This window comes from Lathyrus oleraceus, chromosome 1 (genome assembly GCF_024323335.1).
Source record: "Lathyrus oleraceus cultivar Zhongwan6 chromosome 1, CAAS_Psat_ZW6_1.0, whole genome shotgun sequence".
Lineage (NCBI taxonomy): Eukaryota > Viridiplantae > Streptophyta > Magnoliopsida > Fabales > Fabaceae > Lathyrus > Lathyrus oleraceus.
The window spans coordinates 443,947,124-443,956,820 of record NC_066579.1 but is presented as its reverse complement, the minus strand read 5'-3'; the positions used below and the strand labels follow the sequence as shown (position 1 = coordinate 443,956,820).

The 9,697-nt window shown below is 41.2% G+C and overlaps 1 pseudogene; it reads right to left on the bottom strand.

The window, feature by feature from the left end:
• Nucleotides 1-238: 238 nt before the first annotated feature.
• On the bottom strand, nucleotides 239-9,395 carry LOC127115214 (uncharacterized; annotated as a pseudogene).
• Between the last annotated feature and the right edge of the window lie 302 nt (nucleotides 9,396-9,697).

Genomic DNA, 9,697 nt, shown 5'->3' with positions numbered 1-9,697 from the left:
CATAGTCGAATGAACTCAGGAACTCCAATGTCAGGTTCCTGTAGGTGTTACTCAAGTCATTAGCAAACTCGTCCCAGTGAAGCTGGTGGCTAAGGAATCGGATACTCGGCTCGATACCCAGTGCCTCCATACAGTGCTGATCAGGATAACGTGTGGGTGCCATAGGGCGTTGATACAGAGCGATGTAGCGCTCCCTCTGAGCATTATCTCTATAGGCCACGTGCATGTCATCGAAATCCTACATCCTGTAAAGGTTAAGAAAGTGATCCTGAAAATACAAACCATTCAAATTTTAGTCTTAATGCAAAATATGATAAAATAAAATAAAAATAAATGTGAAAAAGTAAAATGAAAGAAAAACCATGGGTTTCCTCCCACGCAGCGCTTGTTTAACGTCATTAGCTTGACGATTAGAATCTATACACCTGTAGTGGTAGGGATTGGTGGATCAATCAAGGTGTGGCTTGAGTAGTATGCTGGAATGTCTCCTCCTTCGTAGAGCTTCAGTCTTTGTCCATTTACAATGAATGGACTACAGTTTTCGTTCTTGATTTCCACAGCTCCGGATCTCAGAATCTTGGATACTTCGAAAGGACCAGTCCATCTTGAACGTAGCTTTCCAGGGAAGAGTCGTAACCTAGAGTTGAAAAGGAGAACAAGATCGCCTATATTGAAGTTTTTCTTTACTATTCTTTTGTCATGATAGGCTTTTGTTCTCTCTTTATATATTTTTGCATTCTCGTAGGCAGATTGCCTAAGTTCTTCTAGTTTATGAATGTCTAGGGTACGCTTTTCTCCAGCGGCTAGGTAGTCTAAATTCAAAGTTTTAATGGTCCAATAGGCCTTATGCTCTGATTCGAACGGTAAGTGACAGGATTTTCCATAAACTAGTTGATAAGGAGTGGTTCCTATAGGGGTTTTGAAAGCGGTTCTATAGGCCCATAATGCTTCTTGAAGCTTCTGAGACCATTCTCTCCTAGAAATAGAAACAGTTTTCTCTAGGATTTGTTTTATCTCCCTATTAGATACTTCTACTTGGCCACTAGTCTGTGGATGGTATGGTGTTGCTACTCTATGCCTAACTCCATATTTTCTTAAAAGTTTGTCAAATATTCTCGATATAAAGTGTGATCCTCCATCGCTTATGACTAAACGTGGTGTTCCAAATCTAGGGAATATATAGTTTTTAAATAGTTTGATTACTACCCCAGTGTCGTTTGTGGGTGCAGCTATAGCTTCAATCCACTTAGACACATAGTCTACAGCTACTAAGATATACCTGTTTCCTAAGGATGGTGGAAAAGGTCCCATGAAATCAATACCCCATACGTCAAAGAGTTCTACTTCCTGAATGTTTCTTAGAGGCATTTCATCACGTCTTGAAATGTTTCCAGTGCGTTGGCATCTATCACATTTGACAATGCAAGCATAGACATCACGCCACATGGTAGGCCAGAATAGGCCATCTTGAAGAATCTTGGCGTATGTCTTAGAGGTGCTCGCATGTCCACCATAAGGTGCAAAATGATAATGCTCGATAATACTATTTACCTCTTCTTCTGGAACGCAACGGCGAAAAATGCCATCTTTACCCCTTTTGAAAAGGAGCGGTTCGTCCCAATAGAAGTTTCTCACATCGTGGAAGAATTTCTTCTTGCGGTGGTAATCAAGATCAGGGGGTACTATATCAGCAGCTAGGTAATTAACGAAGTCCGCATACCAGGGTACGTTACTTATTGCTAAGGAATTTTGGGGGTGCTCGTAAAGATCTAGGTTATTATCTTCAATGGTTTCTACTCTAGCGATCAGTCTATCATAGGCGAAATCATCATTTATGGGTACTAGTTCTGGTTTTAGATGTTCTAGCCTAGAAAGGTGATCGGCTACTACGTTTTCAGTGCCTTTTTTATCTCTTATGTCTAAATCAAACTCTTGTAGTAATAGAATCCATCGGAGTAACCTGGGCTTGGCATCTTTTTTACTTAATAGGTAACGAATGGCAGCATGATCGGTGTAAACTATAATTTTTGCTCCTACTATATAAGATCTAAATTTGTCTATAGCGAAAACTACAGCGAGTAATTCTTTTTCAGTTGTTGCGTAGTTAAGTTGGGCAGCATCTAGGGTTCTACTGGCATAATAAATGGCATGTAATTTTTTATCTTTCCTTTGTCCTAGAACAGCTCCAACTGCATAATCACTAACATCGCACATTATCTCAAAAGGTTCCGTCCAATCAGGCGGTTTCATAATAGGTGCTGATACTAATGCTTGCTTTAAAAGATTAAATGCGTCATTACATTTTTCATCGAAAATGAATTCAGCATCTTTCATTAAAAGTCCAGTTAAAGGTTTGGTTATTTTGGAGAAGTCCTTAATAAAACGCCGGTAGAATCCAGCGTGTCCAAGAAAGCTTCGGACTTCTTTGATGGTTTTTGGTGGTTTTAGGTTTTCTATAACTTCTACTTTAGCTTTATCTACCTCTATACCTTTTTCAGAAACTATATGTCCTAAAACTATTCCTTCGGTTACCATGAAATGACATTTTTCCAAGCTTAGCACGAGGTTCACCTTCACGCATCTCTCCAGGATTTTCTCAAGGTTAGCAAGACAATTGTGGAAATCAAATCCGCAAACCGAGAAATCATCCATAAACACTTCCATGATACCATCTAGGTAATCTGTGAAGATTGACATCATGCAACGTTGGAAAGTAGCCGGGGCATTACAGAGGCCGAATGGCATTCGTCTGTAGGCAAAAGTTCCATAAGGGCATGTTGTTGATTGTGTTTTTAAGTGTCGGGTTTTTGTTATCGTCTCCACAGGGATTGTGAGATATCACCGCCTTTCGACAGTTGTTTTAATTCTTAGCTTAAGGTAACAATGGTTTTTGGTTTTAGTCACGGTATCTTGCATAAAAGTGTAAGAAATTGCGGTAAAAGATTTGGTTTTAATATCTGAGAAATATTGCCAAAGTTAGGGTTCGACGATCACTTTGCATGTATATGTTCGATCAACAAAACTTATAAACTCCTTTAGATGATAAACTATTTCACAAAGTCCTCCCAATGTGTTTATCTCTAACACACATTGTGAGTTTTCCCATTTTGATCCATTGTTTATCTCTAACACAATCTATCAAAATGATAACTTTTTGGTTCAACCTTATGGTGAACAAAATCATTCATTACTATCTCTAGCTAACAAACAAGATTGGATGAAAACCTAGGTAAAGAGTTGGTAAACATCTCTCGATCATAAACCAACACAAAGAGTTTTCAATAGAACAAAGTTTTCACCATATATTCATCATTAAAGAGTTTACAAATGAAGATCATCTCATATCCACACAAAGCTTATGACCATCTACATCTAACCTTGACAAAATGAAGAACTTAGCTACTCATTTTCATGGTAGCTTGGTCAACAAGTTTCGAAAGAAGGTTGAGCAACATCCGAGTCGAATAATCGAGATTGGATGGGAATCCACCTTCTTTTTGTGAAAGATTGTTAAGAGATGAAGAGAAATGATTTCTAGGTCACAAAGTATCTCTAGAGCAATGCTGGAAAAATATCTCAAAAGTACAAAAGTATGGAGGTGTAAAAGTATGGCTCCTAAAAGTAGCCCCTGCTACTTATAGTGCTGCTACTGAGTTGTCATGCTCGCTAGGCGAGCAGAATGGCTCGCCTAGCGAGCTCCAAAATGAGGCACCTGAGGCACCTGCGCCCAAAGAAATATCCTTTGCCAGATTGGCATGTTCGCTAGGCGAACAAAACCTTCGCTAGGTGAAGCCCACGCTTCACCCTTCGCTTCAGCGAGCTTAGGAGGTTTTGCTACTGGAATTGCTTGCTGGGAGCTCGCTAATGGCTCGCCTAGCGAGTGAGTGTTGGCTGCGCTTTTGACCAAGTCTGGACGTGTTCGCTACACCCTTCGCTGGCTGCTCGCCTAGCGAGTTTGTTGATGTTTTCTACTGTAAAATACTGGAGCTCTTCGCTGGGTTCTCGCTGGGTGCTCGCCTAGCGAGCCCTTCGCCACAGCCCTCGCCTAGCGAGCAAGCTGATGAATGCATCCTTTTTTGGTCCCTTTGCCAACTTTCTTGTGGCTTCATTTTCTATTATTTCATGCCTAATTCCTGCACAATAACACACAAATCAAAGGTACCAAGATCGTTTTTCATTGTATTGCAATTCATCTAAAACAAAGGCGGTTTCGAACACTTTAGCAAGGAAATGAAGTGAAAGATGCCCATATTTGATAGCTCAAATAAGCACTTTTGGGTATCTAACAACTCTCCCCAACTAGATTCTTGCTTGTCCTCAAGCAAAGTATGCCTCTTGAAGGACAAGAGGATTTGCATTAAGAAAAAGGTTTCTCCGAAATCGGATAAAACGGCTCACACACAAGCGAATCAGCAGATACAAATTTCCAACGGTTAGAATAAAATAATACACAAGAACTAAAACTTAGTAGCAATGCGAAATATGTATCTATCCACAACAATATTATCTTGAATGAATCACCCTATCTCTCCTCTTCGAATAAGGATTGAAGAAATTACGCGTTTGCAACCGCGGGAATAATCTCACTCTCCAACAAACAATGAAGAAATCAATTCAATTCATACAATGTCTAACAATTATAAATGGTAATGTGGAAGCACGAAGATCACTAAGGACTTTTCGGTTGAAGTTTGGTTAGGTTAACAAACAAGGGTCATTTCTAAGGCCATTGAAAACGAAATTGCCGATGCAAAAGAGACATTCACTGTACATTATTCACACATCTCAACTTCGTTCCATTTGTTTCTCATTTGAAACCTTCACAACTCTTATTTCACAACTCAATTTTTGTTTTTCACTATTTTTCTTCCAAGCAAGCATTCATTTTCATTTTCTCTATTTTATTTTTTTTTCTTTCACATCATATTTACAAAACAGATGTTTCTCTTTTCTATATTTTATATATATATTTTTTTATGCTTGCTCAATTTTTCAAGAGTTGTGGCACTTACCGATTCTCATTTTCGTTCTCCCCAACTTATTTCTTACTCACCCTAAGTGAATGCTCTTGACTTTTTACGGCAAAGGAACAATTATCAAAATTTTCCGGGTTTCAAGAAAAAAAAGATTTTTGAAATCTCGCTTTATTTCAAGCTGAGATTCAACTGTTTAAGCTCAAAGGGGTTAACGAATACTCTCTCTGCTCACAGGTAAGTTGTATTTGGAACTGGTTGTGCTCGATAGAAAACAAGTGCCTTGATCATTTCTAATTTCTTCCACATATTCACAATAATAAAAGACAAAGCATGAATCAAATGAATCAACAAAGCTTATTAGAATCCAGCATTTAAGTGTACAAATGGAGGTTTCCTCACAATTTGTGGTTTTAAGTCCTAGATGAAACATGCATTCAATTATGTTGCAAAACGACAATATTCAATTACAAAAAAGAGTAAAGTTCTTAATGCATTCTAAAATTCTAGCCGGAGGTAACCATGTACCTTAGCACTATTCACTTGTTTATTTTTATCATTGCCATCCAAGCTCGGATGCACCTTCATTGGATACTTCTTTGAGGAGCAACCAATCTAGAAGGTTCGACACTCAACCAACCAAAAATTTATTAAAACAAACGAAATTTAAAACATAAATAATAACATTACTTCAAAATTTAAAATTGTTCATGGGGGACAAAACACCCCAAAAGTACATAACCAAAATCAAAATACACAAATCTGAAAATACAATAGAAATAAAACATAATATGAAAAATAAAATAAACTTAGCCCTCCAAGGACTCATAACCCTCATCACTACCGGCTTCAGAACCGGTAGCCTCATCATCATCATCATCATCATCTTCAGCAGCACCAGAAGAAGCACCAGCACCAGCTGCACCAGCACCCGCCCCCTCTCCAAACACAGGCCTGTCCACAGGCCAGCTAGCATGCTGCAGAAACTGCTCACGTGACATCATAGAATGCTCACCAGAGGGGTCACGCATCTGCAACTGTAACAGCTGCATAGAATCGTGCATTTCGAGCATGGCGCGCTGAGTTGCCGCCATCCAATCCCAGTTGTAGTTGCAGACAGCCTGTTGGAAAGGATCGGATCCTAGAGTAAAAGTACCAGGACCATCAGAAGCCCCGGTAATCTCAGCAGCTGAACTACTTCTTACATTCTTTGGTTTGCAGTACTTGGCCACGTATCGGCCATCAATGGCCGGCGGGATCCTTACTTGACCCTTGGAGGGTAGCCTCACCCTCGCTTGTTGGCACAAAGCCATGATTAAACACGGGAAAGCAAGGGGAAAATTCACTCGTGCCCCCGACTTTAGCCCGCTTTCAATCACGGACTTCAACTCCAAAGCAATAATCCTCGCCACATCAATCTGGATATTCGTGAGGATGCAGTGTACCAAGTGTGCCACTGGGATCGGCATGGTAGAAGTGTGAGACTTGGGTTTGATGTTTGTAAGAACCAACAAAAGGATCAGTTGAGCCAAGGGAATCATGTCCTCCCTATGGTATCTCATCGGAACCCCAGATGGGTTCAGCTCAACTGATTTCCCTTCCAAAAGCAGGGCAGCAGAAATCGAATCGGTATCCCGGTGAAGCCTTAAATCTTGGTGGTAAGTGTCTCTCTCATTGGCTCCCAGATGGAGCGGTTCACCCAGGACACGGTTAATTGCATCCCGATCGAACGCAACAGGACGGCCGGACACTCTAGACGTCCATGTGAATGGCTCGTCGTCGTTCGGCAGTGCGTTCGCGTAGAACTCACGCACTGTTGCAATGTCATAATGCTCCAAGGGGGATATTAACCGGTCCCACTTTTTGCTGTTAATCAACCCGGCGAATGTACAGTTCGTGCCTTCAGGGTTGATTATAAATCTCTTTTCCGGCAAAATCTTTTGCTTTTCCAAAGCAACATATCTTGCTGCTTGCTTTGGCCCGACAAATTTGTCGGTGTCGAATTGTATTGGTACGGGACGGGAAGTGTTCCCGCCCTTTCTCTTTTTCGAAGCTCCGGACCTGGATTCCATCTGCAAAGACATAGATTAGAAAGCAAAACAGAATTAGAAAGCAAAACAAACACAAACACAAAACAGATTAGAAAGCAAAACAGAATTCCAACTACTGTCATGGTCGCTGCTGCTTCGCCTAGCGAGAACCTAGCGAAGCTTCGCTACAGGTTCGCCTAGCGAAGTGGCAGCGAATGCTCGCCATTGATTCGCCTAGCGAGTTGCTAGCGAATCTTACGGGTTTTTGGGTTCTGCAATGTTTACACTGAAATTTTGGCAAATCCCAAGGTCTCATGGTATCTATTTCAGAACAAATTGATTTATCAAGAAAGACATCGTTCTAAGGTACATGCAAATCTACACCCACATGCAAAACCTAATGCACTCATTCCCCCAAATTCACCCTAAATGACATATACTTCAGAAATTTACAATATGAAAGCATAAAGTAATGAGAAGGAGCAAACCTGGTTTGAGATCTGTAGAAGTTAGAATGGACAATGAAGGTTGCAATGTAACAGGTGGGGTTGTGAGTGAGATGCAAAGTGAGAGTGTGTGTGAGTTCTGCAGTTCAGAGTGATAAAAAGAAAAATGGTACTTGGGCCCAAAAGAGTGGCCTGCTGAGAATTAAATGAGTTCTGCCACGCAACGCTCGCTGCTGCTTCGCCTAGCGAGCAGCTAGCGAATCCGCTCGCTACTGCTTCGCCTAGAGAGCATCAAGCGAGCATGACAGCATTTGCTTTGTTTTTCAAATAGCATTCCTGGCACATTCAGCAAGGTTTAACAATTGGAATCCCAATACGACACCACAGAAAAACTGTAAATACTTACAATGTTGGGGTGCCTCCCAACAAGCGCTTGTTTAACGTCGGCTAAGCTCGACGGTGCGATGCTCACAGAGGAGCATCCAAAGAAATAGCACAGCTCTCGCGATCCACATGACCGCCGAGATAAACCTTCAAACGTTGGCCATTAACGGTCCAACTCTCCTTCTTTTCCATGTCCTCAATGACAATAGCTCCGTACTCCTTAACTTCTTTGACCCGAAATGGCCCGGACCATTTTGATTTCAACTTTCCGGGGAATAAATTCAACCTGGAATTGAACAATAGGACCAACTGTCCGGGCACAAATTCTTTCTTTCGAAGCTTTTTGTCATGATATTTTTTTACCTTTTCTTTGTACAACCAACTTGAGTGATATGCGGCATTGCGCATCTCTTCCAACTCGAGCAGTTGCACCTTCCTTTTCTCACCGGCCAAATCCTTTTCAAAATTTAAAAATTTCAGAGACCACAAGGCTTTGTGCTCCAATTCGACCGGCAAATGGCAAGTTTTACCAAACACCAATTGAAAAGGAGTGAGCCCAATTGGAGCTTTAAAGGCGGTACGGTATGCCCATAACGCTTCATCCAATTTTTGTGACCACTCTTTTTTCGAATTTGACACAGTTTTTTTCGAGAATTCTCTTAATCTCACGATTAGAGACCTCGACTTGACCATTCGCCTGTGGGTGATACGGAGTTGCCACTCTGTGTGATACACCGTAATGTTTTAAAATGCTTTCCAACGGTGCATTACAAAAGTGTGACCCTCCGTCACTTATCAACACTCGGGGGGTTCCGAAACGGGAAAATATGTTTTTCTTCAAAAAATTTATTACCGTTTTCGCATCCGCCCGAGGTGAGGCAATCGCCTCAACCCACTTAGAAACGTAATCAACTGCGACAAGCATATACTCGTTACCATAAGAGGGTGGGAATGGTCCTACAAAATCGATGCCCCAACAATCAAATACTTCGACCTCTTGGATGTTTTGGAGAGGCATCTCGTCTCTCTTACCAATCCCACCGCTTCTCTGGCAACTATCACAACTTTGCGCATGGGTATGTGCGTCTTTGAAAATAGTGGGCCAATAAAATCCTGACTGAAGGACTTTAGTGGCCGTTCTCACCCCATTATAGTGTCCGCCGTAAGGCGAGTTGTGACAATGCCAAAGGATGCTCTGCGCTTCATCGCCAGTAACGCATCTCCTTAAAAGGTTATCACTACCCAACTTAAACAAGTACGGCTCATCCCATACGTAATACTTGGCATCCGAAAGAAACTTCCTTTTTTGGTTCGAAGTTAGGTCGGGAGGCACAAAACCACTAGCCTTGTGGTTCGCAAAGTCTGCAAACCACGGCCTAACTTGAATTTTGAAAAGTTTTTTTATCAGGAAACTCTTCCCGGATTTCCTTCTCTGAAGTGGTAACCTCCACATTAACTAAGCGAGATAAATGATCCGCCACCAAATTTTCCGATCCTTTCTTGTCTTTGATTTCAACATCAAATTCTTGCAACAAGAGGATCCAACGGATGAGCCTTTGCTTCGAATCCGGTTTGGTGATCAAATATTTAATCGCCGAGTGGTCGGTATACACTACAACTTTAGACCCTATAAGATAAGACCTAAACTTTTCAAGCGCATACACTATCGCAAGTAATTCTTTTTCAGTGGTGGCATAGTTAATTTGAGCCTCATTAAGAACTTTACTTGCGTAATGTATCGCATGAAAATTTTTCTCTTTTCTTTGGCCTAATACCGCTCCGATTGCATAGTCGCTCGCATCACACATTAGCTCAAAATTTAAATTCCAATTTGGAGCGACTATAATTGGAGCGGTAACCAATT